General features: G+C 42.3%; 1 protein-coding gene across 2 annotated transcripts in view; it reads left to right on the plus strand.

Moving 5' to 3' along the window:
* Slc22a16 (solute carrier family 22 member 16) overlaps window positions 1–21,413 on the plus strand; it is a 120,401-nt gene that overhangs the window by 66,247 nt on the left and 32,741 nt on the right. The window lies entirely within an intron of this gene.

Below are 21,413 nucleotides of genomic sequence, written 5' to 3' on the forward strand. Positions count from 1 at the left end.
ATCTTTGTGTGCATTCCATCATTTTGTGTGCATTCCATCTCTGTGTGCATTCCATCTCTGTGTGCATTCCATCATCTTTGTGTGCGTTCCATTATCTTTGTGTGCATTCCATCATCTCTGTGTGCATTCCATCATCTCTGTGTGCATTCCATCATCTTTGTTTGTGTTCCATTATCTTTGTGTGCATTCCATCATCTTTGTGTGCATTCCATCTTTGTGTGCATTCCATCATCTTTGTTTGTGTTCCATTATCTTTGTGTGCATACCATCATCTTTGTGTGCATTCCATCTTTGTGTGCATTCCATCATCTCTGTGTGCATTCCATCTTTGTGTGCATTCCATCATCTTTGTGTGCACTCCATCATTTTGTGTGCATTCCATCATCTCTGTGCGCATTCCATCATCTTTGTGTGCGTTCCATCTCTGTGTCCATTCCATCATCTCTGTGTGCATTCCATCATCTTTGTGTGCGTTCCATTATCTTTGTGTGCATTCCATCATCTCTGTGTGCATTCCATCATCTCTGTGTGCATTCCATCATCTTTGTGTGCATTCCATCATCTTTGTGTGCGTTCCATTATCTTTCTGTGCATTCCATCATCTCTGTGTGCACTCCATCATTTTGTGTGCATTCCATCATCTCTGTGTTCATTCCATCTTTGTGTGCATTCCATCATCTTTGTGTGCATTCCATCATTTTGTGTGCATTCCATCTCTGTGTGCATTCCATCTCTGTGTGCATTCCATCATCTTTGTGTGGATTCCATCAACTTTGTGTGCATTCCATCGTGTGTGCATTCCATCATCTTTGTGTGCACTCCAGCATTTTGTGTGCATTCCATCATCTCTGTGTGCATTCCATCTCTGTGTACATTCCATCTCTGTGTGCATTCCATCATCTTTGTGTGCATTCCATTATCTTTGTGTGCAGTCCATCATTTTGTGTGCATTCTATCTCTGTGTGCATTCTATCTCTGTTTGCATTCCATCATCTTTGTGTGCGTTCCATTATCTTTGTGTGCATTCCATCATCTCTGTGTGCATTCCATCATCTCTGTGTGCATTCCATCATCTCTGTGTGCATTCCATCATCTTTGTGTGCGTTCCATTATCTTTGTGTGCATTCCATCATCTTTGTGTGCATTCCATCGTGTGTGCATTCCATCATCTCTGTGTGCATTCTGTCATCTCTGGGTGCATTCCGTCATCTTTGTGTGCATTCCATCTTTGTGTGTATTCCATCATCTCTGTGTGCATTCCATCTTTGTGTTCATTCCATCATCTCTGTGTGCATTCCATCTTTGTGTGCATTCCATCATCTTTGTGTGCACTCCATCATTTTGTGTGCATTCCATCATCTCTGTGTGCATTCCATCATCTTTGTGTCCGTTCCATCTCTGTATGCATTCCATCATCTCTGTGCGCATTCCATCATCTCTGTGTGCATTCCGTCTCTCTGTACATTCCATCTCTGTGTGCATTCCATCATCTTTGTGTGCATTCCATCATCTTTGTGTGCAGTCCATCATTTTGTGTGCATTCTATCTCTGTGTGCATTCTATCTCTGTGTGCATTCCATCATCTTTGTGTGCGTTCCATTATCTTTGTGTGCATTCCATCATCTCTGTGTGCATTCCATCATCTCTGTGTGCATTCCATCATCTCTGTGTGCATTCCATCATCTTTGTGTGCGTTCCATTATCTTTGTGTGCATTCCATCATCTTTGTGTGCATTCCATCGTGTGTGCATTCCATCATCTCTGTGTGCATTCCGTCATCTCTGGGTGCATTCCGTCATCTTTGTGTGCATTCCATCTTTATGTGCATTCCATCATCTCTGTGTGCATTCCATCTTTGTGTTCATTCCATCATCTTTGTGTGCATTCCATCTTTGTGTGCATTCCATCATCTTTGTGTGCATTCCATCTTTGTGTGCATTCCATCATCTCTGTGTGCATTCCATCTTTGTGTGCATTCCATCATCTTTGTGTGCACTCCATCATTTTGTGTGCATTCCATCATCTCTGTGTGCAACCATCATCTTTGTGTGCGTTCCATCTCTGTGTTCATTCCATCATCTCTGTGTGCATTCCATCATCTTTGTGTGCGTTCCATTATCTTTGTGTGCATTCCATCATCTCTGTGTGCATTCCATCATATCTGTGTGCATTTCATCATCTCTGTGTGCATTCCATCATCTTTGTGTGCGTTCCATTATCTTTGTGTGCATTCCATCATCTCTGTGTGCACTCCATCATTTTGTGTGCATTCCATCATCTCTGTGTTCATTCCATCTTTGTGTGCATTCCATCATCTTTGTGTGCATTACATCATTTTGTGTGCATTCCATCTCTGTGTGCATTCCATCTCTGTGTGCATTCCATCATCTTTGTGTGCGTTCCATTAACTTTGTGTGCATTCCATCATCTCTGTGTGCATTCCATCATCTCTGTGTGCATTCCATCATCTCTGTGTGCATTCCATCATCTTTGTGTGCGTTCCATTATCTTTGTGTGCATTCCATCATCTTTGTGTGCATTCCATCTTTGTGTGCATTCCATCATCTCTGTGTGCATTCCAACTTTGTGTGCATTCCATCATCTTTGTGTGCACTCCATCATTTTGTGTGCATTCCATTATCTCTGTGTGCATTCCATCATCTTTGTGTGCGTTCCATCTCTGTGTGCATTCCATCATCTCTGTGTGCATTCCATCATCTTTGTGTGCGTTCCATTATCTTTGTGTTCATTCCATCATCTCTGTGTGCATTCCATCATCTCTATGCATTCCATCTTTGTGTTCATTCCATCATCTTTGTGTGCATTCCATCTTTGTGTGCATTCCATCATCTTTGTGTGAATTCCATCTTTGTGTGCATTCCATCATCTCTGTGTGCATTCCACCTTTGTGTGCATTCCATCGTCTTGTGTGCACTCCATCATTTTGTGTGCATTCCATCATCTCTGTGTGCATTCCATCATCTTTGTGTGCGTTCCATCTCTGTGTGCATTCCATCATCTCTGTGTGCATTCCATTATGTTTGTGTGCGTTCCATTATCTTTGTGTGCATTCCATCTTCTCTGTGTGCATTCCATCATCTCTGTGTGCATTCCATCATCTCTGTGTGCATTCCATCATCTTTGTGTGCGTTCCATTATCTTTGTGTGCATTCCATCATCTCTGTGTGCACTCCATCATTTTGTGTGCATTCCATCATCTCTGTGTTCATTCCATCTTTGTGTGCATTTCATCATCTTTGTGTGCATTCCATCATTTTGTGTGCATTCCATCTCTGTGTGCATTCCATCTCTGTGTGCATTCCATCATCTTTGTGTGCATTCCATATTTGTGTGCATTCCATCATCTCTGTGTACATTCCATCTTTGTGTGCATTCCATCATCTTTGTGTGCACTCCATCATTTTGTGTGCATTCCATCATTTTGTGTGCATTCCATCTCTGTGTGCATTCAATCATCTTTGTGTGCATTCCATCATCTCTGTGTGCATTCCATCATCTTTGTGTGCGTTCCATTATCTTTGTGTGCATTCCATCATCTCTGTGTGCATTCCATCATCTCTGTGTGCATTCCATCAACTCTGTGTGCATTCCATCATCTTTGTGTGCGTTCCATTATCTTTGTGTGCATTCCATCATCTCTGTGTGCACTCCATCATTTTGTGTGCATTCCATCATCTCTGTGTTCATTCCATCTTCGTGTGCATTCCATCATCTTTGTGTGCATTCCATCATTTTGTGTGCATTCCATCTCTGTGTGCATTCCATCTCTGTGTGCATTCCATCATCTTTGTGTGCATTCCATCAACTTTGTGTGCATTCCATCGTGTGTGCATTCCATCATCTTTGTGTGCACTCCAGCATTTTGTGTGCATTCCATCATCTCTGTGTGCATTCCATCTCTGTGTACATTCCATCTCTGTGTGCATTCCATCATCTTTGTGTGCATTCCATCATCTTTGTGTGCCGTCCATCATTTTGTGTGCATTCTATCTCTGTTTGAATTCTATCTCTGTGTGCATTCCATCATCTTTGTGTGCGTTCCATTATCTTTGTGTGCATTCCATCATCTCTGTGTGCATTCCATCATCTCTGTGTGCATTCCATCATCTCTGTGTGCATTACATCATCTTTGTGTGCGTTCCATTATCTTTGTGTGCATTCCATCATCTTTGTGTGCATTCCATCGTGTGTGCATTCCATCATCTCTGTGTGCATTCCGTCATCTCTGGGTGCATTCCGTCATGTTTGTGTGCATTCCATCTTTGTGTGCATTCCATCATCTCTGTCTGCATTCCATCTTTGTGTTCATTCCATCATCTTTGTGTGCATTCCATCTTTGTGTGCATTCCATCATCTTTGTGTGCATTCCATCTTTGTGTGCATTCCATCATCTCTGTGTGCATTCCATCTTTGTGTGCATTCCATCATCTTTGTGTGCACTCCATCATTTTGTGTGCATTCCATCATCTCTGTGTGCATTCCATCATCTTTGTGTGCGTTCCATTATCTTTGTGTGCATTCCATCATCCCTGTGTGCATTCCATCATCTCTGTGTACATTCCATCATCTCTGTGTGCATTCCATCATCTTTGTGTGCGTAACATTATCTTTGTGTGCATTCCATCATCTCTGTGTGCACTCCATCATTTTGTGTGCATTCCATCATCTCTGTGTTCATTCCATCTTTGTGTGCATTCCATCATCTTTGTGTGCATTCCATCATTTTGTGTGCAATCCATCTCTGTGTACATTCCATCTCTGTGTGCATTCCATCATCTTTGTGTGCGTTCCATTATCTTGGTGTGCATTCCATCATCTCTGTGTGCATTCCATCATCTCTGTGTGCATTCCATCATCTCTGTGTGCATTCCATCATCTTGTGTGCGTTCCATTATCTTTGTGTGCATTCCATCATCTTTGTGTGCATTCCATCTTTGTGTGCATTCCATCATCTCTGTGTGCATTCCATCTTTGTGTGCATTCCATCATCTTTGTGTGCACTCCATCATTTTGTGTGCATTCCATCATCTTTGTGTGCGTTCCATCTCTGTGTGCATTCCATCATCTCTGTGTGCATTCCATCATCTTTGTGTGCGTTCCATTATCTTTGTGTTCATTCCATCATCTCTGTGTGCATTCCATCATCTCTGTGTGCATTCCACCATCTCTGTGTGCATTCCATCATCTTTGTGTGCGTTCCATTATCTTCGTGTGCATTCCATCATCTCTGTGTGCACTCCATCATTTTGTGTGCCTTCCATCATCTCTGTGTTCATTCCATTTTTGTGTGCATTCCATTATCTTTGTGTGCGTTCCATTATCTTTGTGTGCATTCCATCTTCTCTGTGTGCATTCCATCATCTCTGTGTGCATTCCATCATCTCTGTGTGCATTCCATCATCTTTGTGTGCGTTCCATTATCTTTGTGTGCATTCCATCATCTCTGTGTGCACTCCATCATTTTGTGTGCATTCCATCATCTCTGTGTTCATTCCATCTTTGTGTGCATTTCATCATCTTTGTGTGCATTCCATCATTTTGTGTGCATTCCATCTCTGTGTGCATTCCATCTCTGTGTGCATTCCATCATCTTTGTGTGCGTTCCATTATCTTTGTGTGCATTCCATCATCTCTGTGTGCATTCCATCATCTCTGTGTGCATTCCATCATCTCTGTGTGCATTCCATCATCTTTGTGTGCGTTCCATTATCTTTGTGTGCATTCCATCATCTTTGTGTGCATTCCATCTTTGTGTGCATTCCATCATCTCTGTGTACATTCCATCTTTGTGTGCATTCCATCATCTTTGTGTGCACTCCATCATTTTGTGTGCATTCCATCATCTCTGTGCGCATTCCATCATCTTTGTGTGCGTTCCATCTCTGTGTGCATTCCATCATCTCTGTGTGCATTCCATCATCTTTGTGTGCGTTCCATTATCGTTGTGTGCATTCCATCATCTCTGTGTGCATTCCATCATCTCTGTGTGCATTCCATCAACTCTGTGTGCATTCCATCATCTTTGTGTGCGTTCCATTATCTTTGTGTGCATTCCATCATCTCTGTGTGCACTCCATCATTTTGTGTGCATTCCATCATCTCTGTGTTCATTCCATCTTTGTGTGCATTCCATCATCTTTGTGTGCATTCCATCATTTTGTGTGCATTCCATCTCTGTGTGCATTCCATCTCTGTGTGCATTCCATCATCTTTGTGTGCATTCCATCAACTTTGTGTGCATTCCATCGTGTGTGCATTCCATCATCTTTGTGTGCACTCCAGCATTTTGTGTGCATTCCATCATCTCTGTGTGCATTCCATCTCTGTGTACATTCCATCTCTGTGTGCATTCCATCATCTTTGTGTGCATTCCATCATCTTTGTGTGCCGTCCATCATTTTGTGTGCATTCTATCTCTGTGTGAATTCTATCTCTGTGTGCATTCCATCATCTTTGTGTGCGTTCCATTATCTTTGTGTGCATTCCATCATCTCTGTGTGCATTCCATCATCTCTGTGTGCATTCCATCATCTCTGTGTGCATTCCATCATCTTTGTGTGCGTTCCATTATCTTTGTGTGCATTCCATCATCTTTGTGTGCATTCCATCGTGTGTGCATTCCATCATCTCTGTGTGCATTCCGTCATGTCTGGGTGCATTCCGTCATGTTTGTGTGCATTCCATCTTTGTGTGCATTCCATCATCTCTGTCTGCATTCCATCTTTGTGTTCATTCCATCATCTTTGTGTGCATTCCATCTTTGTGTGCATTCCATCATCTTTGTGTGCATTCCATCTTTGTGTGCATTCCATCATCTCTGTGTGCATTCCATCTTTGTGTGCATTCCATCATCTTTGTGTGCACTCCATCATTTTGTGTGCATTCCATCATCTCTGTGTGCATTCCATCATCTTTGTGTGCGTTCCATCTCTGTGTGCATTCCATCATCCCTGTGTGCATTCCATCATCTTTGTGTTCGTTCCATTATCTTTGTGTGCATTCCATTATCTCTGTGTATTCCATCATCTCTGTGTACATTCCATCATCTCTGTGTGCATTCCATCATCTTTGTGTGCGTAACATTATCTTTGTGTGCATTCCATCATCTCTGTGTGCACTCCATCATTTTGTGTGCATTCCATCATCTCTGTGTTCATTCCATCTTTGTGTGCATTCCATCATCTTTGTGTGCATTCCATCATTTTGTGTGCAATCCATCTCTGTGTACATTCCATCTCTGTGTGCATTCCATCATCTTTGTGTGCGTTCCATTATCTTTGTGTGCATTCCATCATCTCTGTGTGCATTCCATCATCTCTGTGTGCATTCCATCATCTCTGTGTGCATTCCATCATCTTTGTGTGCGTTCCATTATCTTTGTGTGCATTCCATCATCTTTGTGTGCATTCCATCTTTGTGTGCATTCCATCATCTCTGTGTGCATTCCATCTTTGTCTGCATTCCATCATCTCTGTGTGCACTCCATCATTTTGTGTGCATTCCATCATCTTTGTGTGCGTTCCATCTCTGTGTGCATTCCATCATCTCTGTGTGCATTCCATCATCTTTGTGTGCGTTCCAATATCTTTGTGTTCATTCCATCATCTCTGTGTGCATTCCATCATCTCTGTGTGCATTCCACATCTCTGTGTGCATTCCATCATCTTTGTGTGCGTTCCATTATCTTCGTGTGCATTCCATCATCTCTGTGTGCACTCCATCATTTTGTGTGCCTTCCATCATCTCTGTGTTCATTCCATTTTTGTGTGCATTCCATCATCTTTGTGTGCATTCCATCATTTTGTGTGCATTCCATCTCTGTGTGCATTCCATCTCTGTGTGCATTCCATCATCTTTGTGTGCATTCCATCATCTTTCTGTGCATTCCATCGTGTGTGCATTCCATCATCTTTGTGTGCACTCCAGCATTTTGTGTGCATTCCATCATCTCTGTGTGCATTCCATCTCTGTGTGCATTCCATCTCTGTGTGCATTCCATTATCTTTGTGTGCATTCCATCATCTTTGTGTGCATTTCATCATCTTTGTGTGCATTCCATCTTTGTGTGCATTCCATCATCTCTGTGTGCATTCCATCTTTGTGTGCATTCCATCATCTTTGTGTGCATTCCATCATTTTGTGTGCATTCCATCTCTGTGTGCATTCCATCATCTTTGTGTGCATTCCATCATCTCTGTGTGCATTCCATCATCTTTGTGTGCATTCCGTCGTGTGTGCATTCCATCATCTCTGTGTGCATTCCATCATCTCTGTGTGCATTCCGTCGTGTGTGCATTCCATCATCTCTGTGTGCATTCCATCATCTCTGTGTGCATTCCATCTCTGTGTGCATTCCATCGTTTTGTGTGCATTCCATCATCTTTGTGTGCATTCCATCTCTGTGTGCATTCCATCATCTTTGTGTGCATTCCATCTTTTTGTGCGTTCCATATTTGTGTGCATTACATCATCTTTGTGTGCATTCCGTCATCTTTGTGTGCAATCCATCATTTTGTGTGCATTCCATCATCTCTGTGCGCATTCCATCATCTTTATGTGCGTTCCATCTCTGTGTGCATTCCATCATCTCTGTGTGCATTCCATCATCTTTGTGTGCGTTCCATTATCTTTGTGTGCGTTCCATTATCTTTGTGTGCATTCCATCATCTCTGTGTGCATTCCATCATCTCTGTGTGCATTCCATCATCTTTGTTTGTGTTCCATTATCTTTGTGTGCATACCATCATCTTTGTGTGCATTCCATCTTTGTGTGCATTCCATCATCTCTGTGTGCATTCCATCTTTGTGTGCATTCCATCATCTTTGTGTGCACTCCATCATTTTGTGTGCATTCCATCATCTCTGTGCGCATTCCATCATCTTTGTGTGCGTTCCATCTCTGTGTCCATTCCATCATCTCTGTGTGCATTCCATCATCTTTGTGTGCGTTCCATTATCTTTGTGTGCATTCCATCATCTCTGTGTGCATTCCATCATCTCTGTGTGCATTCCATCATCTCTGTGTGCATTCCATCATCTTTGTGTGCGTTCCATTATCTTTCTGTGCATTCCATCATCTCTGTGTGCACTCCATCATTTTGTGTGCATTCCATCATCTCTGTGTTCATTCCATCTTTGTGTGCATTCCATCATCTTTGTGTGCATTCCATCATTTTGTGTGCATTCCATCTCTGTGTGCATTCCATCTCTGTGTGCATTCCATCATCTTTGTGTGCATTCCATCAACTTTGTGTGCATTCCATCGTGTGTGCATTCCATCATCTTTGTGTGCACTCCAGCATTTTGTGTGCATTCCATCATCTCTGTGTGCATTCCATCTCTGTGTACATTCCATCTCTGTGTGCATTCCATCATCTTTGTGTGCATTCCATCATCTTTGTGTGCAGTCCATCATTTTGTGTGCATTCTATCTCTGTGTGCATTCTATCTCTGTGTGCATTCCATCATCTTTGTGTGCGTTCCATTATCTTTGTGTGCATTCCATCATCTCTGTGTGCATTCCATCATCTCTGTGTGCATTCCATCATCTTTGTGTGCGTTCCATTATCTTTGTGTGCATTCCATCATCTTTGTGTGCATTCCATCGTGTGTGCATTCCATCATCTCTGTGTGCATTCTGTCATCTCTGGGTGCATTCCGTCATCTTTGTGTGCATTCCATCTTTGTGTGCATTCCATCATCTCTGTGTGCATTCCATCTTTGTGTTCATTCCATCATCTCTGTGTGCATTCCATGTTTGTGTGCATTCCATCATCTTTGTGTGCACTCCATCATTTTGTGTGCATTCCATCATCTCTGTGTGCATTCCATCATCTTTGTGTCCGTTCCATCTCTGTATGCATTCCATCATCTCTGTGCGCATTCCATCATCTCTGTGTGCATTCCGTCTCTCTGTACATTCCATCTCTGTGTGCATTCCATCATCTTTGTGTGCATTCCATCATCTTTGTGTGCATTCCATCATCTTTGTGTGCAGTCCATCATTTTGTGTGCATTCTATCTCTGTGTGCATTCTATCTCTGTGTGCATTCCATCATCTTTGTGTGCGTTCCATTATCTTTGTGTGCATTCCATCATCTCTGTGTGCATTCCGTCATCTCTGTGTGCATTACATCATCTCTGTGTGCATTCCATCATCTTTGTGTGCGTTCCATTATCTTTGTGTGCATTCCATCATCTTTGTGTGCATTCCATCGTGTGTGCATTCCATCATCTCTGTGCATTCCGTCATCTCTGGGTGCATTCCGTCATCTTTGTGTGCATTCCATCTTTGTGTGCATTCCATCATCTCTGTGTGCATTCCATCTTTGTGTTCATTCCATCATCTTTGTGTGCATTCCATCTTTGTGTGCATTCCATCATCTTTGTGTGCATTCCATCTTTGTGTGCATTCCATCATCTCTGTGTTCATTCCATCTTTGTGTGCATTCCATCATCTTTGTGTGCACTCCATCATTTTGTGTGCATTCCATCATCTCTGTGTGCAACCATCATCTTTGTGTGCGTTCCATCTCTGTGTTCATTCCATCATCTCTGTGTGCATTCCATCATCTTTGTGTGCGTTCCATTATCTTTGTGTGCATTCCATCATCTCTGTGTGCATTCCATCATATCTGTGTGCATTCCATCATTTCTGTGTGCATTCCATCATCTTTGTGTGCGTTCCATTATCTTTGTGTGCATTCCATCATCTCTGTGTGCACTCCATCATTATGTGTGCATTCCATCATCTCTGTGTTCATTCCATCTTTGTGTGCATTCCATCATCTTTGTGTGCATTCCATCATTTTGTGTGCATTCCATCTCTGTGTGCATTCCATCTCTGTGTGCATTCCATCATCTTTGTGTGCGTTCCATTAACTTTGTGTGCATTCCATCATCTCTGTGTGCATTCCATCATCTCTGTGTGCATTCCATCATCTCTGTGTGCATTCCATCATCTTTGTGTGCGTTCCATTATCTTTGTGTGCATTCCATCATCTTTGTGTGCATTCCATCTTTGTGTGCATTCCATCATCTCTGTGTGCATTCCAACTTTGTGTGCATTCCATCATCTTTGTGTGCACTCCATCATTTTGTGTGCATTCCCTTATCTCTGTGTGCATTCCATCATCTTTGTGTGCGTTCCATCTCTGTGTGCATTCCATCATCTCTGTGTGCATTCCATCATCTTTGTGTGCGTTCCATTATCTTTGTGTTCATTCCATCATCTCTGTGTGCATTCCATCGTCTCTATGCATTCCATTTTTGTGTTCATTCCATCATCTTTGTGTGCATTCCATCTTTGTGTGCATTCCATCATCTTTGTGTGAATTCCATCTTTGTGTGCATTCCATCATCTCTGTGTGCATTCCATCTTTGTGTGCATTCCATCATCTTGTGTGCACTCCATCATTTTGTGTGCATTCCATCATCTCTGTGTGCATTCCATCATCTTTGAGTGCGTTCCATCTCTGTGTGCATTCCATCATCTCTGTGTGCATTCCATTATCTTTGTGTGCGTTCCATTATCTTTGTGTGCATTCCATCTTCTCTGTGTGCATTCCATCATCTCTGTGTGCATTCCATCATCTCTGTGTGCATTCCATCATCTTTGTGTGCGTTCCATTATCTTTGTGTGCATTCCATCATCTCTGTGTGCACTCCATCATTTTGTGTGCATTCCATCATCTCTGTGTTCATTCCATCTTTGTGTGCATTTCATCATCTTTGTGTGCATTCCATCATTTTGTGTGCATTCCATCTCTGTGTGCATTCCATCTCTGTGTGCATTCCATCATCTTTGTGTGCGTTCCATTATTTTTGTGTGCATTCCATCATCTCTGTGTGCATTCCATCATCTCTGTGTGCATTCCATCATCTCTGTGTGCATTCCATCATCTTTGTGTGCGTTCCATTATCTTTGTGTGCATTCCATCATCTCTGTGTACATTCCATCTTTGTGTGCATTCCATCATCTTTGTGTGCACTCCATCATTTTGTGTGCATTCCATCATTTTGTGTGCATTCCATCTCTGTGTGCATTCCATCATCTTTGTGTGCATTCCATCATCTCTGTGTGCATTCCATCATCTTTGTGTGCGTTCCATTATCTTTGTGTGCATTCCATCATCTCTGTGTGCATTCCATCATCTCTGTGTGCATTCCATCAACTCTGTGTGCATTCCATCATCTTTGTGTGCGTTCCATTATCTTTGTGTGCATTCCATCATCTCTGTGTGCACTCCATCATTTTGTGTGCATTCCATCATCTCTGTGTTCATTCCATCTTTGTGTGCATTCCATCATCTTTGTGTGCATTCCATCATTTTGTGTGCATTCCATCTCTGTGTGCATTCCATCTCTGTGTGCATTCCATCATCTTTGTGTGCATTCCATCAACTTTGTGTGCATTCCATCGTGTGTGCATTCCATCATCTTTGTGTGCACTCCAGCATTTTGTGTGCATTCCATCATCTCTGTGTGCATTCCATCTCTGTGTACATTCCATCTCTGTGTGCATTCCATCATCTTTGTGTGCATTCCATCATCTTTGTGTGCCGTCCATCATTTTGTGTGCATTCTATCTCTGTGTGAATTCTATCTCTGTGTGCATTCCATCATCTTTGTGTGCGTTCCATTATCTTTGTGTGCATTCCATCATCTCTGTGTGCATTCCATCATCTCTGTGTGCATTCCATCATCTCTGTGTGCATTCCATTATCTTTGTGTGCGTTCCATTATCTTTGTGTGCATTCCATCATCTTTGTGTGCATTCCATCGTGTGTGCATTCCATCATCTCTGTGTGCATTCCCTCATCTCTGGGTGCATTCCGTCATCTTTGTGTGCATTCCATCTTTGTGTGCATTCCATCATCTCTGTCTGCATTCCATCTTTGTGTTCATTCCATCATCTTTGTGTGCATTCCATCTTTGTGTGCATTCCATCATCTTTGTGTGCATTCCATCTTTGTGTGCATTCCATCATCTCTGTGTGCATTCCATCTTTGTGTGCATTCCATCATCTTTGTGTGCACTCCATCATTTTGTGTGCATTCCATCATCTCTGTGTGCATTCCATCATCTTTGTGTGCGTTCCATCTCTGTGTGCATTCCATCATCTCTGTGTGCATTCCATCATCTTTGTGTTCGTTCCATTATCTTTGTGTGCATTCCATCATCCCTGTGTGCATTCCATCATCTCTGTGTACATTCCATCATCTCTGTGTGCATTCCATCATCTTTGTGTGCGTAACATTATCTTTGTGTGCATTCCATCATCTCTGTGTGCACTCCATCATTTTGTGTGCATTCCATCATCTCTGTGTTCATTCCATCTTTGTGTGCATTCCATCATCTTTGTGTGCATTCCATCATTTTGTGTGCAATCCATCTCTGTGTACATTCCATCTCTGTGTGCATTCCATCATCTTTGTGTGCGTTCCATTATCTTTGTGTGCATTCCATCATCTCTGTGTGCATTCATTCATCTCTGTGTGCATTCCATCATCTCGGTGTGCATTCCATCATCTTGTGTGCGTTCCATTATCTTTGTGTGCATTCCATCATCTTTGTGTGCATTCCATCTTTGTGTGCATTCCATCATCTCTGTGTGCATTCCATCTTTGTGTGCATTCCATCATCTTTGTGTGCACTCCATCATTTTGTGTGCATTCCATCATCTTTGTGTGCGTTCCATCTCTGTGTGCATTCCATCATCTCTGTGTGCATTCCATCATCCTTGTGTGCGTTCCATTATCTTTGTGTTCATTCCATCATCTCTGTGTGCATTCCATCATCTCTGTGTGCATTCCACCATCTCTGTGTGCATTCCATCATCTTTGTGTGCGTTCCATTATCTTCGTGTGCATTCCATAATCTCTGTGTGCACTCCATCATTTTGTGTGCCTTCCATCATCTCTGTGTTCATTCCATTTTTGTGTGCATTCCATTATCTTTGTGTGCGTTCCATTATCTTTGTGTGCATTCCATCTTCTCTGTGTGCATTCCATCATCTCTGTGTGCATTCCATCATCTCTGTGTGCATTCCATCATCTTTGTGTGCGTTCCATTATCTTTGTGTGCATTCCATCATCTCTGTGTGCACTCCATCATTTTGTGTGCATTCCATCATCTCTGTGTTCATTCCATCTTTGTGTGCATTTCATCATCTTTGTGTGCATTCCATCATTTTGTGTGCATTCCATCTCTGTGTGCATTCCATCTCTGTGTGCATTCCATCATCTTTGTGTGCGTTCCATTATCTTTGTGTGCATTCCATCATCTCTGTGTGCATTCCATCATCTCTGTGTGCATTCCATCATCTCTGTGTGCATTCCACCATCTTTGTGTGCGTTCCATTATCTTTGTGTGCATTCCATCATCTTTGTGTGCATTCCATCTTTGTGTGCATTCCATCATCTCTGTGTACATTCCATCTTTGTGTGCATTCCATCATCTTTGTGTGCACTCCATCATTTTGTGTGCATTCCATCATCTCTGTGCGCATTCCATCATCTTTGTGTGCATTCCATCTTTGTGTGCATTCCATCATCTCTGTGTGCATTCCAACTTTGTGTGCATTCCATCATCTTTGTGTGCACTCCATCATTTTGTGTGCATTCCCTTATCTCTGTGTGCATTCCATCATCTTTGTGTGCGTTCCATCTCTGTGTGCATTCCATCATCTCTGTGTGCATTCCATCATCTTTGTGTGCGTTCCATTATCTTTGTGTTCATTCCATCATCTCTGTGTGCATTCCATCATCTCTATGCATTCCATTTTTGTGTTCATTCCATCATCTTTGTGTGCATTCCATCTTTGTGTGCATTCCATCATCTTTGTGTGAATTCCATCTTTGTGTGCATTCCATCATCTCTGTGTGCATTCCATCTTTGTGTGCATTCCATCATCTTGTGTGCACTCCATCATTTTGTGTGCATTCCATCATCTCTGTGTGCATTCCATCATCTTTGTGTGCGTTCCATCTCTGTGTGCATTCCATCATCTCTGTGTGCATTCCATTATCTTTGTGTGCGTTCCATTATCTTTGTGTGCATTCCATCTTCTCTGTGTGCATTCCATCATCTCTGTGTGCATTCCATCATCTCTGTGTGCATTCCATCATCTTTGTGTGCGTTCCATTATCTTTGTGTGCATTCCATCATCTCTGTGTGCACTCCATCATTTTGTGTGCATTCCATCATCTCTGTGTTCATTCCATCTTTGTGTGCATTTCATCATCTTTGTGTGCATTCCATCATTTTGTGTGCATTCCATCTCTGTGTGCATTCCATCTCTGTGTGCATTCCATCATCTTTGTGTGCGTTCCATTATTTTTGTGTGCATTCCATCATCTCTGTGTGCATTCCATCATCTCTGTGTGCATTCCATCATCTCTGTGTGCATTCCATCATCTTTGTGTGCGTTCCATTATCTTTGTGTGCATTCCATCATCTCTGTGTACATTCCATCTTTGTGTGCATTCCATCATCTTTGTGTGCACTCCATCATTTTGTGTGCATTCCATCATTTTGTGTGCATTCCATCTCTGTGTGCATTCCATCATCTTTGTGTGCATTCCATCATCTCTGTGTGCATTCCATCATCTTTGTGTGCGTTCCATTATCTTTGTGTGCATTCCATCATCTCTGTGTGCATTCCATCATCTCTGTGTGCATTCCATCAACTCTGTGTGCATTCCATCATCTTTGTGTGCGTTCCATTATCTTTGTGTGCATTCCATCATCTCTGTGTGCACTCCATCATTTTGTGTGCATTCCATCATCTCTGTGTTCATTCCATCTTTGTGTGCATTCCATCATCTTTGTGTGCATTCCATCATTTTGTGTGCATTCCATCTCTGTGTGCATTCCATCTCTGTGTGCATTCCATCATCTTTGTGTGCATTCCATCAACTTTGTGTGCATTCCATCGTGTGTGCATTCCATCATCTTTGTGTGCACTCCAGCATTTTGTGTGCATTCCATCATCTCTGTGTGCATTCCATCTCTGTGTACATTCCATCTCTGTGTGCATTCCATCATCTTTGTGTGCATTCCATCATCTTTGTGTGCCGTCCATCATTTTGTGTGCATTCTATCTCTGTGTGAATTCTATCTCTGTGTGCATTCCATCATCTTTGTGTGCGTTCCATTATCTTTGTGTGCATTCCATCATCTCTGTGTGCATTCCATCATCTCTGTGTGCATTCCATCATCTCTGTGTGCATTCCATTATCTTTGTGTGCGTTCCATTATCTTTGTGTGCATTCCATCATCTTTGTGTGCATTCCATCGTGTGTGCATTCCATCATCTCTGTGTGCATTCCGTCATCTCTGGGTGCATTCCGTCATCTTTGTGTGCATTCCATCTTTGTGTGCATTCCATCATCTCTGTCTGCATTCCATCTTTGTGTTCATTCCATCATCTTTGTGTGCATTCCATCTTTGTGTGCATTCCATCATCTTTGTGTGCATTCCATCTTTGTGTGCATTCCATCATCTCTGTGTGCATTCCATCTTTGTGTGCATTCCATCATCTTTGTGTGCACTCCATCATTTTGTGTGCATTCCATCATCTCTGTGTGCATTCCATCATCTTTGTGTGCGTTCCATCTCTGTGTGCATTCCATCATCTCTGTGTGCATTCCATCATCTTTGTGTTCGTTCCATTATCTTTGTGTGCATTCCATCATCCCTGTGTGCATTCCATCATCTCTGTGTACATTCCATCATCTCTGTGTGCATTCCATCATCTTTGTGTGCGTAACATTATCTTTGTGTGCATTCCATCATCTCTGTGTGCACTCCATCATTTTGTGTGCATTCCATCATCTCTGTGTTCATTCCATCTTTGTGTGCATTCCATCATCTTTGTGTGCATTCCATCATTTTGTGTGCAATCCATCTCTGTGTACATTCCATCTCTGTGTGCATTCCATCATCTTTGTGTGCGTTCCATTATCTTTGTGTGCATTCCATCATCTCTGTGTGCATTCATTCATCTCTGTGTGCATTCCATCATCTCGGTGTGCATTCCATCATCTTGTGTGCGTTCCATTATCTTTGTGTGCATTCCATCATCTTTGTGTGCATTCCATCTTTGTGTGCATTCCATCATCTCTGTGTGCATTCCATCTTTGTGTGCATTCCATCATCTTTGTGTGCACTCCATCATTTTGTGTGCATTCCATCATCTTTGTGTGCGTTCCATCTCTGTGTGCATTCCATCATCTCTGTGTGCATTCCATCATCCTTGTGTGCGTTCCATTATCTTTGTGTTCATTCCATCATCTCTGTGTGCATTCCATCATCTCTGTGTGCATTCCACCATCTCTGTGTGCATTCCATCATCTTTGTGTGCGTTCCATTATCTTCGTGTGCATTCCATAATCTCTGTGTGCACTCCATCATTTTGTGTGCCTTCCATCATCTCTGTGTTCATTCCATTTTTGTGTGCATTCCATTATCTTTGTGTGCGTTCCATTATCTTTGTGTGCATTCCATCTTCTCTGTGTGCATTCCATCATCTCTGTGTGCATTCCATCATCTCTGTGTGCATTCCATCATCTTTGTGTGCGTTCCATTATCTTTGTGTGCATTCCATCATCTCTGTGTGCACTCCATCATTTTGTGTGCATTCCATCATCTCTGTGTTCATTCCATCTTTGTGTGCATTTCATCATCTTTGTGTGCATTCCATCATTTTGTGTGCATTCCATCTCTGTGTGCATTCCATCTCTGTGTGCATTCCATCATCTTTGTGTGCGTTCCATTATCTTTGTGTGCATTCCATCATCTCTGTGTGCATTCCATCATCTCTGTGTGCATTCCATCATCTCTGTGTGCATTCCATCATCTTTGTGTGCGTTCCATTATCTTTGTGTGCATTCCATCATCTTTGTGTGCATTCCATCTTTGTGTGCATTCCATCATCTCTGTGTACATTCCATCTTTGTGTGCATTCCATCATCTTTGTGTGCACTCCATCATTTTGTGTGCATTCCATCATCTCTGTGCGCATTCCATCATCTTTGTGTGCGTTCCATCTCTGTGTGCATTCCATCATCTCTGTGTGCATTCCATCATCTTTGTGTGCGTTCCATTATCTTTGTGTGCATTCCATCATCTCTGTGTGCACTCCATCATTTTGTGTGCATTCCATCATCTCTGTGTTCATTCCATCTTTGTGTGCATTCCATCATCTTTGTGTGCATTCCATCATTTTGTGTGCATTCCATCTCTGTGTGCATTCCATCTCTGTGTGCATTCCATCATCTTTGTGTGCATTCCATCAACTTTGTGTGCATTCCATCGTGTGTGCATTCCATCATCTTTGTGTGCACTCCAGCATTTTGTGTGCATTCCATCATCTCTGTGTGCATTCCATCTCTGTGTACATTCCATCTCTGTGTGCATTCCATCATCTTCGTGTGCATTCCATCATCTTTGTGTGCCGTCCATCATTTTGTGTGCATTCTATCTCTGTGTGAATTCTATCTCTGTGTGCATTCCATCATCTTTGTGTGCGTTCCATTATCTTTGTGTGCATTCCATCATCTCTGTGTGCATTCCATCATCTCTGTGTGCATTCCAACTTTGTGTGCATTCCATCATCTTTGTGTGCACTCCATCATTTTGTGTGCATTCCCTTATCTCTGTGTGCATTCCATCATCTTTGTGTGCGTTCCATCTCTGTGTGCATTCCATCATCTCTGTGTGCATTCCATCATCTTTGTGTGCGTTCCATTATCTTTGTGTGCATTCCATCATCTTTGTGTGCATTCCATCGTGTGTGCATTCCATCATCTCTGCGTGCATTCCGTCATCTCTGGGTGCATTCCGTCATGTTTGTGTGCATTCCATCTTTGTGTGCATTCCATCATCTCTGTCTGCATTCCATCTTTGTGTTCATTCCATCATCTTTGTGTGCATTCCATCTTTGTGTGCATTCCATCATCTTTGTGTGCATTCCATCTTTGTGTGCATTCCATCATCTTGTGTGCATCCATCTTTGTGTGCATTCCATCATCTTTGTGTGCACTCCATCATTTTGTGTGCATTCCATCATCTCTGTGTGCATTCCATCATCTTTGTGTGCGTTCCATCTCTGTGTGCATTCCATCATCTCTGTGTGCATTCCATCATCTTTGTGTTCGTTCCATTATCTTTGTGTGCATTCCATCATCCCTGTGTGCATTCCATCATCTCTGTGTACATTCCATCATCTCTGTGGCCATTCCATCATCTTTGTGTGCGTAACATTATCTTTGTGTGCATTCCATCATCTCTGTGTGCACTCCATCATTTTGTGTGCATTCCATCATCTCTGTGTTCATTCCATCTTTGTGTGCATTCCATCATCTTTGTGTGCATTCCATCATTTTGTGTGCAATCCATCTCTGTGTACATTCCATCTCTGTGTGCATTCCATCATCTTTGTGTGCGTTCCATTATCTTTGTGTGCATTCCATCATCTCTGTGTGCATTCCATCATCTCTGTGTGCATTCCATCATCTCTGTGTGCATTCCATCATCTTTGTGTGCGTTCCATCATCTTTGTGTGCATTCCATCATCTTTGTGTGCATTCCATCTTTGTGTGCATTCCATCATCTCTGTGTGCATTCCATCTTTGTGTGCATTCCATCATCTTTGTGTGCACTCCATCATTTTGTGTGCATTCCATCATCTTTGTGTGCGTTCCATCTCTGTGTGCATTCCATCATCTCTGTGTGCATTCCATCATCTTTGTGTGCGTTCCATTATCTTTGTGTTCATTCCATCATCTCTGTGTGCATTCCATCATCTCTGTGTGCATTCCACCATCTCTGTGTGCATTCCATCATCTTTGTGTGCGTTCCTTTATCTTCGTGTGCATTCCATCATCTCTGTGTGCACTCCATCATTTTGTGTGCCTTCCATCATCTCTGTGTTCATTCCATTTTTGTGTGCATTCCATCATCTTTGTGTGCATTCCATCATTTTGTGTGCATTCCATCTCTGTGTGCATTCCATCTCTGTGTGCATTCCATCATCTTTGTGTGCATTCCATCATCTTTCTGTGCATTCCATCGTGTGTGCATTCCATCATCTTTGTGTGCACTCCATCATTTTGTGTGCATTCCATCATCTCTGTGTGCATTCCATCTCTGTGTGCATTCCATCTCTGTGTGCATTCCATTATCTTTGTGTGCATTCCATCATCTTTGTGTGCATTTCATCATCTTTGTGTGCATTCCATCTTTGTGTGCATTCCATCATCTCTGTGTGCATTCCATCTTTGTGTGCATTCCATCATCTTTGTGTGCATTCCATCATTTTGTGTGCATTCCATCTCTGTGTGCATTCCATCATCTTTGTGTGCATTCCATCATCTCTGTGTGCATTCTATCTTCTTTGTGTGCATTCCGTCGTGTGTGCATTCCATCATCTCTATGTGCATTCCATCATCTCTGTGTACATTTCGTCGTGTGTGCATTCCATCATCTCTGTGTGCATTCCATCATCTCTGTGTGCATTCCATCTCTGTGTGCATTCCATCGTTTTGTGTGCATTCCATCATCTTTGTGTGCATTCCATCTCTGTGTGCATTCCATCATCTTTGTGTGCATTCCATCTTTTTGTGCGTTCCATATTTGTGTGCATTACATCATCTTAGTGTGCACTCCGTCATCTTTGTGTGCAATCCATCATTTTGTATGCATTCCATCTCTGTGTGCATTCCATCATCTTTGTGTGCATTCCATCATCTCTGTGTGCATTGCATCATCTTTGTGTGCATTCCGTCGTGTGTGCATTCCATCTTGTTTGTGTGCATTCCATCATCTCTGTGTGCATTCCAACTCTGTGTGCATTCCATCATTTTTGTGTGCATTCCATCATCTTTGTGTGCATTCCATCGTTTTGTGTGCATTCCATCATCTTTGTGTGCATTCCATCTCTGTGTGCATTCCATCATCTTTGTGTGCATTCCATCATTTTGTGTGCATTCCATCTCTCTGTGCATTCCATCATCTCTCTGTGCATTCCATCATCTCTGTGTGCATTCCATCTCTCTGTGCATTCCATCATCTTTGTGTGCATTACATTATCTTTGTGTGCATTCCATCATCTTTGTGTGCATTCCATCATTTTGTGTGCACTCCATCTCTGTGTGCATTCCATCATCTTTTTGTGCATTCCATCATCTCTGTGTGCATTCCATCATCTTTGTGTGCACTCCATCATTGTGTGTGCATTCCATCATCGCTGTGTGCATTCCATCACTGTGTGCATTCCATCTCTGTGTGCATTCCATCATTTTGTGTGCATTCCATCATCTTTGTGTGCATTCCATCATTTTGTGTGCATTCCATCTCTGTGTGCATTCCATCTCTGTGTGCATTCCATC

This window comes from Rattus norvegicus, chromosome 20, assembly GCF_036323735.1.
Source record: "Rattus norvegicus strain BN/NHsdMcwi chromosome 20, GRCr8, whole genome shotgun sequence".
NCBI classification, from domain to species: domain Eukaryota; kingdom Metazoa; phylum Chordata; class Mammalia; order Rodentia; family Muridae; genus Rattus; species Rattus norvegicus.